The sequence below is a fragment of the Pundamilia nyererei genome, unplaced genomic scaffold (assembly GCF_000239375.1).
Source record: "Pundamilia nyererei isolate P.nyererei 1_Seehausen unplaced genomic scaffold, PunNye1.0 scaffold00052, whole genome shotgun sequence".
Lineage (NCBI taxonomy): Eukaryota > Metazoa > Chordata > Actinopteri > Cichliformes > Cichlidae > Pundamilia > Pundamilia nyererei.
This window is the reverse complement of record NW_005187453.1, coordinates 918455-930676: the sequence shown is the minus strand read 5'-3', so window position 1 is coordinate 930676 and position 12222 is coordinate 918455. Positions and strand designations below refer to the sequence as shown.

The 12222-nt window shown below is 43.1% G+C and overlaps 1 protein-coding gene across 5 annotated transcripts in view; it reads left to right on the top strand.

Annotated features, from left to right (window-relative positions):
- Nucleotides 1-12222, top strand: part of chchd3a (coiled-coil-helix-coiled-coil-helix domain containing 3a) — an 80062-nt gene that overhangs the window by 31147 nt on the left and 36693 nt on the right. The window lies entirely within an intron of this gene.

The following is a 12222-nucleotide window of genomic DNA, read 5'->3' as shown; positions in this document are numbered from 1 at the left end:
CGTAGCTGTCCTTTACATATTGGCTGCAGTACTTCACCCTTGCCCAGGGTGGGGTGCCAACACACTGTGCTAGTATTAGGGTTAGACGGGAGGTTAGACTTTAATTGGCAGGGCTTCTGGCTGGCACTCCGCACCAGGCACTCACCCTGTCGGCTAATTGGCACCGCAAGTGTCCAGCACTTCGATTGATGGATGGGTACTAGTGTCAGGAAAGTCTATTTCTGACTTCAGAGCTTGTAGAGTCAATCTAGTGTCTCAGATTCACTGGTCAGTGTAGATATTTAAGCATGCATCCTCATTTGTTTTAAGCAGTTTTTCATAGTGGTGGGTGTTCTCATACCACAAGCTTTCCTCATATCTCATCATTAAATAACAGCACTGCCCTAAACATTTCAAACCAAGGGGTTAATCATATCATTGATAGGCGCAAGGCACATGTGTTTTTTCATGCTTCTGTGCTTAGGGAGGATATGAAAGGTGGCAGGTTACCCTTCTTAGACTGTGAGATTTCCATCAGTAATGGGGGACATCTAAAAGCTGACGTGTACTGTAAACCTACACATACGGATCAGTATTTAAGGTTTGACTCTGGAGCACAAACTGGGTGTCATTAGGACGCTACAACACAGAGCGAACATCATCCCCACAGACACAGCGGCCAGGGAGGCAGAAGAACATCACATCAAGAAGGCCCTGAGTAAATGTGGTCATCCCAGCTGGACTTTTGTCAAAGCTGGAAAGGCACCTAAAGAAAGCTCCAGCCGATCCAGGAGAGAAGGACAACCGCTGCCCAAGCGAAAACCTGTAGTGATCCCGTACGTGTCAGGAGTATCGGAGCAGTTGAGACACATTTTTTCTAAACACCGGGTCTCTGTGGCTTTTAAACCCCAAAACACGCAGCGCCAAAAATTGGTCCACCCCAAGGATCGGGTCCCCCGACACAAACAGAGTAACATAGTATACGCTGTTAAGTGCCAGGAGGATTGCCAGGATTTATACATCGGGGAAACCAAACAACCTCCGGCGAAGCGGATGGCACAACACAGAAGAACTACCTCGTCAGGCCAGGACTCTGCAGTCTATTTACACCTACAGGCCAGTGGACACTCTTTCAAGGATGAGGATGTACACATCCTGGACAGGGAGGAACGCTGGTTTGAGCGCGGAGTCAAGGAGGCATCCATCCATCCATCCATTCGCTTCCGCTTATCCTTTTCAGGGTCGCGGGGGGCGCTGGAGCCTATCCCAGCTGTCATAGGGCGAGAGGCAGGGTACACCCTGGACAGGTCGCCAGTCTGTCGCAGGGCTAGGAGGCCATTTACGTGAAAAGGGAAAGACCATCTTTGAATCGAGGAGGGGGCCTAAGGGTACAACTCTCTGTGAATGGTACTCATGACCATTGATCAGTGGGTTTTGGTCAGTGGTTGTTGATAAATGGTCATGAGAATTTGCATAATTAAGATTAAGGAACTGACCTCCCATCCCATTGTTCCTTCAGTGGGCTGGTTTCAGTCATCATGCATATGTCCTGTTTATAAGATTGGGGAAACCTGCAGTCAGCTGAGACTGAAGAAGTCAATTGGATGAGTGACTAAACGTTTCTCCCACAAAACGCTACGTCCAGATGAACAGAATCAACTTTTGGAGATTTACTTACCTGGATGATTGAGAATGCATCAAGACGCTTCTGTGCTTAATTTTATCTACGGCATTATGATCTCATAATAGCAGTTAAGCTGTAGTTGCTTTACATTACACACACAATAGTGGATAGGAAAGAGGCAGCGGAGACCATGAACCCAGGTGAAGTGAATGAAAACAGTTTTCTAGAGTTGTTACTGTACTGCTGACAGAGTAAGTGTAGTCATTGCTTTAGCAAAAAACGATATATTAAGAGTAATTTATCAAACCACCTGTTCAGCACATGTAAATCTGTTTAAGTAGATATTTTCAGCTTTACACACAGTATGTTTTACATAAACACAGCACCTGTCAAGGTGATATTGTTTTAATTACACTGAAATAGCTGAAACTAAATTGTGCATATGCAAAAAACTTGCTTAAGTCTTGTAAACAGAGCTTTTACCTAAAACAGAAACCATTCCCTGTATAACTGTTACTTGCAAGGAGTTAATTCACATCGGCAGCAGAGGGATGAAAACTGAGACCACGTGTGGTGTGAAGATACTTTATTTTATTAACATTTTACACTTGTATCCTTATTGTGCTTTGTACAGAAACTACTACTAATCAAACTAAAATCACAGGCTCCGTATATAGGCCATCATATATACATATTACTGATGGGAGTGTTGGTAGCCTAAAATCATACCTGCTCTTGAACCACTTGACTGGTCACAGAATAAAAAATCCTTACAACCTGTATGTCTCTGCATTAACTGAATTGGCCTGTGTGCATGCTTGCTCAGCCCTTATTTGCTCAAAGTAATTATGAATATTGTATTTATAAACAAACACTGACAAGCACTATGCATCTTGTAATATTATTGATTTTTGCAATAGTTTCTTTATGTTTCTTGTTTTGTTACACAAGGCCTAGCTGTTAATTAACAGGCCAGATATCGATGCAAGTTCAATTGGATAAAGTGTTCGTGTGTATGTCTGAGACCACTAGATATATTGGTTGTGTAATATGACAGGTATTGTCTTTGCAGCCTGTCCCTTTCGTTTTCTTTGTCTTTCTTTGTGTTTTCCCTCTAGACTCTGACAGGAGAGTGGTATTAATAAGGTTCTATGGAAGTGAACAGTCAGCTCAGCTAATGGTGCTAGAGGGAGTGATTTTGAGTGAACGAGGAAAAGAACCTAAACAGATGGATGAAACTAAAATCAGAGGGGAGTCACGGAGGCAGCGCACAGCAAAAAAATCTGGATGAGATGTAGAAGTAGGGAGAGAATGGTGGATGAGTGGAATAAACAGAAGTGCATGAAAAGAACAGACAATAGAGCAACAGATATTGATTTACAAAGCAGCTTTTGAAGCAGCTTTTGAAATAAGGTTACAAAAGCCAATTAGGATACAAACCAATTCAAAGCAGCACTTAAAACTATATAAAGTTTAAACTTTGCACCGAAGTCTAGTAGAAACAGCGTAGAAATATATATCAGGAAGCATGGATTACTTTGCCAGTCTTGGCAGCCGGGGATCAGTCCGCCAGGGCCTCCGCTCCTGGACGCCGCCCGAAACACAATACACCCGACCCCTACGGCGCCTCCTGCGGGTGGTGGGCCTGCGGGAGGATGGGCCCATGTCCCCTTTTCAGGCTGTGCCCGGCCGGGCCCCATGGACTTCAGTGGCCTCAGAATCTCATCTCTGCTTTTTGCGGATGATGTGGTTCTGTTGGCTTTATCGGGTGAGGGCCTCCAGCTCGCACTGGAACGGTTCGCAGCTGAGTGTGAAGCAGCGGGAATGAGGATCAGCACCTCCAAATCTGAGGCCATGGTTCTCAGACGAAAAAGGGTGGAGCACCCACTCCGGGTCGGGGATGAGTTCCTGCCCCAAGTGGAGGAGTTCAAGTATCTTGGGGTCTTGTTCGCAAGTGATGGGAGAAGGGAGCCGGAGATCGACAGACGGATTGGTGATGCGGACGCTGCACCAGTCCGTCGTGGTGAAGAGGGAGCTGAGTGTAAAACCGAAGCTCTCAATTTACTGGTCGATCTACGTCCCTACCCTCACCTATGGCCACGAGCTGTGGGTAGTGACTGAAAGAATGAGATCGCGGATACAAGCGGCGGAAATGAGCTTCCTCCGAAGGGTGGCTGGCCTCTCCCTTAGAGATAGGGTGAGAAGTAGAGCCGCTGCTCCTCAACATCGAAAGGAGCCAGCTGAGGTGGTTCGGGCATCTGACAAGGATGCCTCCTGGGCGCCTCCTGGGTGAGGTGTTCCAGGCATGTCCCACTAGGAGGAGGCCCCGGGGCAGACCCAGGACACGCTAGAGAAATTATATCTCTCGGCTGGCCTGGGCACGCCTTGGTGTTCCCCCGGATAAGCTGGAGGAGGTGGCTGGGGAGAGGGAGGTCTGGACTTCTCTGCTTAGGCTGCTGCGCCCGCAACCCGGCCCTGGATAAAGCAGAAGAAAATGGATGGATGGATTACTTTGGGAGAATAGGATAAAAGAGTGTTGATGAAGGACCCGGCTAACCTGCCATTTAAGTAACATCATTGTCAAAATTTAATTTCCATGTCAATCACTTTTTTTTTTGCGATACCTAACAGTTATTAAGTAGGACATCAAAGAAAGTGGAAAAGACTTGTGTAAAGAGGTTATTGGTTTCGAGGTGACCCTGAATCTGCTGACAAGGCTTTGATAGGCATAAGCTCAAGGTGGACTGTGGCCCCCTCCCAGCTTCGTTGGGCCTGGAAAGACCACCTGTGGCTGCGTGAAATAAATATGCATTAATGCAAAGCCTGGCACACACTCCACTATACGCAGTATGCCCACTGTCATGCAAGTCTTAAGGCACTTCACACTGCGATGCTGTCAAATATGAACACTGATCCAGGTGAGGATTCACATGCTGAAGGCGTATGCACACAGACACACTAGATGCATGCTGCTCGAGTTGTCCATAAGGTCTAATGTCAGCAACACACCCTGAGGCTGTCTTTTTTTCCCTCTCCCCTGCATGCCTTCCCCTATCGTCTTCTCTTCTACATTCCTCTCACCTCCTTTTGCTAGGTTGTTCTGCCTCTTGTCTCTCCACCACCACCTCTCTCTCTCTCATTAACTTTGGTTCCCTCGGGACATCTGTTGTCCAAAGGCAATGTGGCTCTTTCCACTTTCAGGTCATTCGGTGTGTCCTCTGTCGACAAGTAAAGACATTTTCTGGTGAATATGTCTGACACATACTAGCATTCTGACAAACAGTTAGCAGATGCAGGTTCACACCAATTATAGAACTATAATCTAATTCCAGTGTCTTTTTTCTCAGTATAGGACTTAAATGATCATTCATTGATTAGCTGGGTTATCTTTTATGTCCATGTTGTAATGTTTTTTTCTTATCCTGCCCACACTCCTTTCCCTTTTGCCTTTGTGTATCTTTATTTATCATCTTTGTGAAAGCTACAGAGCTTTTTCTCCCTCCCTTTCATCCTCGCTCTGTCCCCATGTCTGATTGTTCTCTAGGCATGCCCCCTTTTCCCATGTAGGCCGAGACTTACTCCATACATGCCCCCCATGTCTTGGTAATGAACTCACAACTCTTCATCTTTTCCTCATCTTCCCCTCTGTGTTGGACATGACAGATGACTGGGGACCTCCAGAGGTTCTATCCCCAGGGCTGTAGATAAAGGCAACTCCAACCCCAAGATGATCAATCAATCACTTTACACCCCAGGTGCCTGATCAGCCAATTAATCAATCTTGGGCTAGCAGATGTTGTTGCTGTCCCTTAGTGGAAGTGCTGGCAGTGAAGTGGAGGAGGTGGTGTCTCCAACAAAGGCTGAGGGGCTTAAAGTGTCTGGAAGTGTAGTTTCACAGTTGTACCAGAATTTCAATCTTTGGAGGCCTAAAACTCCAATTTTTTTCTAAGCTGTTTACCTTAAAACCCTTTTTAAACATATAAATGTGCAAGGATTGTAAAAAGGGATGTAAATGTTTAACTGGGTTAGCCAGCTGCATAAGATCAAGCCCTTTGGTGACCCTTGCCAGTAAACATCAGACTCTGAGGACAGTTCATTGTAATGTGTCCTTAGTCAACAGTTTAGACACATGCACAAACATTGAGACACCCACGCTCACCACCTACACATCTTGGCCTTTGGTTCCTGTCTGAGCCCCTCAGTCCCTGTCCTGAGCAGGTCAGTCCTTTGACCCTTGGTGTCATTACTCACTGTGCTAAGAGATCCCCAGGGAGAGGAATTGTTTCTGTAGCCTGTGGCACTTGTCTTCCATGAAGATGGTATCCATGAAGATAAATTGAATTACCAAGTTTCTAAAGCTGGACAATAGTATCAGCATAATGAAGTACCCAAATACAACTCATTGCCAGTAGTTTAGTTTATTGTTGTGTAGTTTAGTCTACTTGAGTGATTTAATTTATTTATTTTTTCTCTGTTAGAAAACATTGCCAGTCCTTCTTTCATTTTGATCTGTTGCTTATTGTTGTTTATTTGATGGCCGGGTTGCTTTCGCTGTGCTCCTTCCTGAGCTCACTTGTCTCATAGTCAGATGTGCTCCGGCGGCATCATCTTGGACTGCAGCTGGTGGTGATAGTCCCTGTCTTGCTCTGAAGATCTGCTGTGAACTGATCAGTCACTTTAGCTTAAACTTGTAGGATGTAGAGAACTGCTTGCAAAGCAGATCTTCTGTCCGCAACTGTTTGCAGTCCAAGATGAGGCACTTGATTTATTGTTCAGTTAAAGTACCCAGCAAATAAAATCTTTGCAAGGGAAAAACTTTAGCAGTTGTCTTATTATTGTTATTTTGCTATTGAAATCTGAACATTCAATTTAATAACTCTTAATAATTTAGGAAAACGGGCCTCCTTTCATGGTGCACCCAAATGGACATTCCCACAAGAATCTAAATCTAACACTGCTCATGCTATGAACAATACCATACTAGACTTTCTTAGACTTTCATTTGATTCTAATAACTGACCATTATGCAGTACCATAGAATAGAGATCTACAATATTGGTGATTCTCTTACTATGTTACTAATACTTTCAAACAAGGGATTATGTAGCATTGCTGCTAAACTCAGCAGAACACAGACAAAGCATGCAAAAGGTACATTTTTTTTAAATGTTGAAGAGATTGGAGAGGTGCCTTCCTATGAAATTATAATGAATAATTTTAACAATATTTTAATTGCAGTTATCCAGATAATTTTTACAAAACAGTGATCTGTCACAAACATGTTGCGTCACATACGTTTGCACATTTTCATGTGGTTTTGTAGAACTTTCTTAGTTGGATTACAGTATAGAACACATCTGCTTCTCATATTAACTACACCATTGGTTATACGTAGTCACAAAAGCATAGCGCAAACAACTAATACCCCAAAACACAGTGTCACGGCCTACTAGTAATTATTTATTGTTGAGTCTGCCATGCTGCCACAGTGACATTCTAGAGAGCAGGATGTGCTGTCACTGTTGGCATGCTGAGTACCTTTTAGAATTTCCACAATATTAAGCATTCCTCACTCGTCATATCTAGGAAGAAGGGAAAAACTATGTGAAAAGTAAATAACACTGCCACTTCTTTTGACCCTAGCTTCGTGAAAACAAATTCCCAAGAATAGGTGACTGGAGTGCAACCTTATTGGCTTGACAGGACAGCCATGCTGTCAAGTTTATTTTTGGGTGTCCTTGTGTCCCAGCATGTAAGTGATTCAAAATCAGTGGGCCCACTTTGTTGCAGACCATACTGCAGCTCTTTCTCTCCATATGGTCTAAGTCTTGTTATTGAGCTTACAGGTGGTATTTATTGTCTTTGGTGACGTTGCCATTAGAGACCCAATAACACAGATAATTTGGCAGTGGATGTCATTGCCAAAGTATTTTATTATCATTATTATTACCCATGCTTTCTTACTACAAGCACATTTAAGTGTTAATATCCTTCAGAATAAGTCTTTTTTGGCTTGTCCAACAGGACCTAATGTGTTTGTTCTTTGGTGTGACCAGGGAGTGTTATGCCCATTAATTGACCACACTGTATCTGACGCACTTATATCGCCATAACCCTACTATTTCCCCCGGAGACTAATAGCTAGCCGTGAATGTAACTGTTAGTGGAGCACAGTAAATCCCCATGATGCTAATTAAACAGCAAAGGTGAATGGTTTCCAATGGAGTTTTTACAGCCTCTTCTACCAGGACTTGTGTTTTATTAGTGATGCTAAGGGTGAATGGAATACTGCCAGTAGGGTTGGTGTTAGGTGATATCATTTTGCACTCCATCTCATAGATTTGATCTGCCAGTGATAGCTTTTAAAGCTAGAGTTGCAAAGGTTTTAGAGGCACTTAAAAGAACGACCAAGATTTGTGGGATGGTATGTGTGTCTAAAAAAGTGTGTGTGTGAACTGTATCTGAAAAAAGTATGAAAAACTGATTTTCTTCAAATCCTTTTCTCTTTCATCTTTCATGATTTTGTCTTTGAGCAGCTGTCAACAAGAATGGCAACAGCAAAATTCACCTTCCAGCTATGTTGTCATCAATATTCCATTCACACATTGACCCATCTCTCTCTCGGTGTAGCCTTCATTTCATCATCTCTACACCATGAACTTACCCTTCCCTTGCTGCATCCATCTCAAACCTTCCACATGCCACCTGCACCTCCACCGTGCTAATTAACACCGGCGCGCGGTCACATTGCGCTACCCTTTGACCCACTCCCTGCCTGTCAGAGCAAACAGGACTTGAGGCTTGCGGCTTCAGTATTAGTTTGTCACAGAGCCCTGTCGCACAAGTCTTTGATAGATGGGCCCTGGTGAGCGGCTCTGACCCACTGTGCTGCAGCGCTCACTTGGATAGTGTGAGGGAGCATTGATTATGATGCTACTCGTGACAGGGGTGAATCAGGGCTGAGCTAATGGTGGCAGGGGTAAGACAAAAGAGACCAAGGTTATGGATGAGGTGCTGTTAGTTAATGTGATGAGATTTGATTTGTGCTCCATCGATCATGGCATCTTGCAAGATTATTTTTATCTTGCATGATTTATAAGCATGTAGCGAGACTACAGTGAAACAGTCACCTTATTATATTACAATACAGAAGTCTCCATCATTGAGGTGTGAAATGAAAAATGTAATATGTGCATTTTCTTAAGCACTGAGAACTTTTAGTTGTTTGTCTGAATTATATTTTTTGCTAGTGGCAACTATTATTATTGTGGTATCCCGTCTTTAGAGTATAGATCCTGAGGATCAAGATAATAGTTCTCAAACTTTCTACCTAAAGGGTTTGTACTATATCAAGTGGTGTATATTTTAGTAGATAAAAGATGGATTTACCCCTTTTAGGCTAAAATAAAGCATTTTATTCAAGCGAAAGTTTTTGTTTCTCATAATTTATATTCAGTGTCCCATTAGAAAGCAAAAACTTTACCTACATGTGACTTTAATCCACTTTAAGTTGGTCTTTTTGTCTTCTCAGTTCTGGAATGAATACTGAATACCCCCCAGCGTTTTTAAAAGGTGACTGTTTAACTAAGGTTTTGGGGACGAAATGAGCGCTGAGCAAGAGTGTGTTGCTGTGACAGGAACTTGCAGGATTTACATTAAATCATTCATTTCACTTTATAAAATTCTTCTAACTACTCAAACTTCTTTACACTGCATACCACAGTTATATCCTTTACACAATTTTGCAGTATATTTTCATAACACTAGTGGGACATGTTACAATTATAAGCATGCAAGCATATGATTATGATATTCCCTATACCTGTCTTGTGCAGTAAGCCTGCTCAGTGCTGCAGATAATAGTTTTATTTCAGCATCTTGGAATCTTTTTTAAAAAAAAAAAGGAAGTGACAAAGATTACTTTAAATAAAAAGGCAGGTGTGAAAGAAAATAGTGTATATGGGAGCAATTTAGTGAGGGAACAGGCGGCGGGTGGGTGGGGAGAAGGGGGGCTGACGCAGCAAAACCCACCTGTTCTCATCCCTCTTCCATCCTCCTCTCTTCTGCTCCTCCTCCTCCTTCCCTCTCATGCGCCCGGCTCAAACTGCGGCAGTCAGCTAATTAAAAAACATGGTTGTCCTTAATTATTCAGCGGTTGGCTAATTGATATTCACAGAGGCGATCACCTCCCCTAAACGATTCGTTTAATCTGACCACCGCAGTCTCACTTTCAACCGCCTGTCACCATCAGCCACTGTGCTACTGTATTTAATAAGGGGAGATGGATGCAAGAAGGCTAATATAAAAGTTTGCCGCTAATGTTAATGTTACTTCCCGGGCTACAAATTATAGTGCGTGGTCTCGATGGCTAGTGGGAGGGTCCTGTTGTGAGCCTTCATATTTTACCTAGGTTTTTTAAATTTTTTTTAAATCTATGTTAAGGGCTGTTGCATAGTAAAAATGTGGAATTCAATAACGTTGGTTGAATCATCCGCTGGAGTGTTACAGAATATAACAGTGAGTTACTGTCAGGGGGAAATCTAGATATCACATGTGGAAACGTTCCCCGCCATTGCCATTGTTTTTTTTATTTACTTGGTTATTAAAATATAAAGACACACTTGGCTGAGGCTCCATGTCCCATCAAACAGCCTCGTCTCCCTTCTTGACGCCTCCATTGATAAATCACCTTTCATTGTCCTCTTTCTCTCTCTTATCTTGCTCTTTTCTTTTCACTTTCAAGTTTACTTTCTTTCTTTCTTTCTTTCTTTCTTTTTTTTTACTTTTTTTTTGCCCTTCTCATTCTCTTCCTCCCCCAACTCTTACCCGTGCTCTCCTCCTTTACCCGTGACCGCCTCTTCATTAGGGGAACAAAAGGTGTATGGGCAGTGGTGAAGTCTGTCCTATTGTTTGGCCTTTAGTATGATTAGATTATCTTTAAAGTCTGCTGAATGGGATTAATCAGTCAGAAGTAATCCTGACAGAGTGTGTGTGTGTGTGTGTGTCGGTGTGTCTGGGCCTGTGTGTGTATAATAAAAAATGAGAGGCAACCAGCTCGCATGAAAATTGAACACATGCACCAGCCAATGTGTGCAAGAGACGTTCACAAACACATACACATTAAAAAAAGAAAGAAAGAAAGAAAGAAAATCCCTGGGTACACATTTCTGTCACAACCTCTCCTCTTTTAATGACCCCTTTAGTCTCGCCCTCAGCACACATTTATCTCTCTGTGGGTACAGCTGCTCGGGCTGGTGTGTGTGTGTGTGTGTGATGATTTGTGCGTTACAGATCAGTGTCTGAGCCATTGTTTGCGTCTTGGCGTCTGCATGTTTTGTCTTTTCTCTGCAAAGCTAAAGTCTTTAGTCACCACCTACCAGCGTAACATTGAGTTTGGACACACTCGTGACAGTACACAGCCCCCCTGCCAATCCTCTCTTCTCTGTTTCCCTCTATCCCACCATCCCTTGTTTCTTCTTCATTCTAAATTGAGCTGTTGGCAGTAGACAGTTTTTTGGCACCTCAATGAACCTAATCTGGTCTCTCAATATCTTTGACAATCAATCCTAGAGGCCACGATTGCAGGCTTGGAATCAATAACACGTTTAAAGGTCATTATAGTTATACTAGTAGTGTGCTTATGGCACGCTTTTAACTGTCTACTTCAGGGTACATTCACCCAGCGATATGATTTAGGTTCAAGTTCAACTCGATTCCATCATGAAGTGCAGGCAGCTTTACAATAGCCCTTCAGACTTCTAAGGGGCACACAATAGAGACAATTGCCCGACCACAGCACTAAGGCTAGCTAATGTTAGGTTGTGCTTTGGACAGAAGAGACAGTGGCAGCTAGGGCATGATGTTGCTGTGCTGAGTATTGCCAGGAATGTGATTACGTGGTGCTGTGGCTTTTGTTTTTTTCCTGTATATGTCTGTAGAGATATCTTAATGGTTATGTGTATGCAGGTGTTTGGCTGTGTGGGAAGGTTTCTATCTTGTGTGTAGCAGGGAAGCTCGGAGCATCCGCTTGACTTTGAAACTTCCCCCCACTCGTCTCATTTGAGGACAGCCCCACTCTGAGACTCCTCGCTGCTCCTCATCACAATGCATAGAGCATGCAGCTTCGCCTGCAGTGTGTTGAGCAGAACACAGATGGTTATCAGCGTAGCAGAGACTCGATGGGGAAAGGCAATTTTTTTTTTCTCCATACGTTATATTTTCTTCCTACTTGTTTCCTTCAACTTTCTATATTGTTTAAAGGAAATGCTTCTAGGCTCCATCTGTGCTGTGGCTTTTTCAATAGTCCTCAGCAGTGAATGTATGCAGCCATGCATATGTTCATACTTGAATGGCTTATTCTTATATGCTACAGTCATGTGAAAAAGAAGGTTTCACAGAACTCCATACAGGCTTTTTGAAAAACTAAGTACACCTTATTACTAACGAGGTTGAAGTAATACATTTTCTGCATAAATTTGTCTGTCTCTCACATCATTGTGACTTCTCTCTTCAACATTGCTTTAGTTCATTGAAGTTTCCATGCTTCCGTTTATGCATAGGGCTCTTAAGGGCCTGCCAGGTCTGGACTTTGTCTGGACCATTGCAATATCTGGATTATT